Source organism: Cicer arietinum, chromosome 6 (genome assembly GCF_000331145.2).
Source record: "Cicer arietinum cultivar CDC Frontier isolate Library 1 chromosome 6, Cicar.CDCFrontier_v2.0, whole genome shotgun sequence".
NCBI classification, from domain to species: domain Eukaryota; kingdom Viridiplantae; phylum Streptophyta; class Magnoliopsida; order Fabales; family Fabaceae; genus Cicer; species Cicer arietinum.
In genome coordinates, this window is record NC_021165.2 from 23,462,156 (window position 1) to 23,463,134 (window position 979).

Sequence of the window (979 nt, forward strand, 5' to 3'; positions counted from 1 at the left end):
TTGCTCCGTTTGATCTACAAATTTAGTATGTTATTCCTACCACTGAGTTTGTTATTTTAATATATAATTTGAGTTGTTTTATGTTCTCTGAGAGTTACTTTGGCATACCCACTTTAGTGGAAGGTTGTTATAAGGTTGTTATAGGGTTGTTATTGTTGATTGATATTCTCTATTGTTATTAGGAAGACTTTTGGTGTACCCATTAATTATTATAGTGGAAGTTTTTACTAGACTAGGTCCCGTGGTTTTTATTCTCTCAATTTGAGAGAAGTTTTCCAGGTTAAAATTGTGTTTGTCTCATATTTAATTTTCTGCCAATTATTATTGCTCTTGGAATTGTATTTTCTGTTTGGCCATTTATCTGCACAGGTGGGGGAAAAAATATTCCGCATTGTTGAGATAATTATCACTAATTATCTCTGGTTTTTCCCAACAAAGTGGTCTCAGAGCCAGGTTATTTGATTTGTGCATTTAAATGGAGGAGGAAAATAAAGGTCTCAATATGATTAAACTCAACTCTTCTAATTATACACTTTGGAAGACTCTCATGGAAGACATGTTATACAATAAAGATTTGTACGATCCTATTGAGGGTGACACTGCTAAACCCGCAGATAAATTTGACGCTGACTGGAAGAAGATGAATAGAAAGGCAGTGGCGTTGATCAGGCAGTGGTTGGATCTTAGTGTGTATCCACATGTTGAAATTGAAATGGATGCTAACAAGATGTGGGAAAAATTAAAAGAGTTATATGAACGAAAGAATGTGCAAAATAAAGCATTCCTGATTCGGAAGCTGGTGAATATGAAATACAAAGATGGGGATTCAATGGCAGAGCATATGAGTATTTTTCAGAATACAGTGAATCAGTTGACAACTGCAGAAATTAAATTAGATGATGAGTTGCAAGTGTTGTTATTGTTGAGTTTCTTGTCTGATAATTGGGAAGTCCTTGTTGTGACGTTGACCAATTCAACT

General features: G+C 34.5%; 1 protein-coding gene across 1 annotated transcript in view; it reads right to left on the reverse strand.

The window, feature by feature from the left end:
- The window catches only part of LOC101502383 (shikimate O-hydroxycinnamoyltransferase-like), an 8,875-nt gene that overhangs the window by 1,496 nt on the left and 6,400 nt on the right, over positions 1–979 (reverse strand). The gene's annotated exons all lie outside the window — the stretch shown is intronic.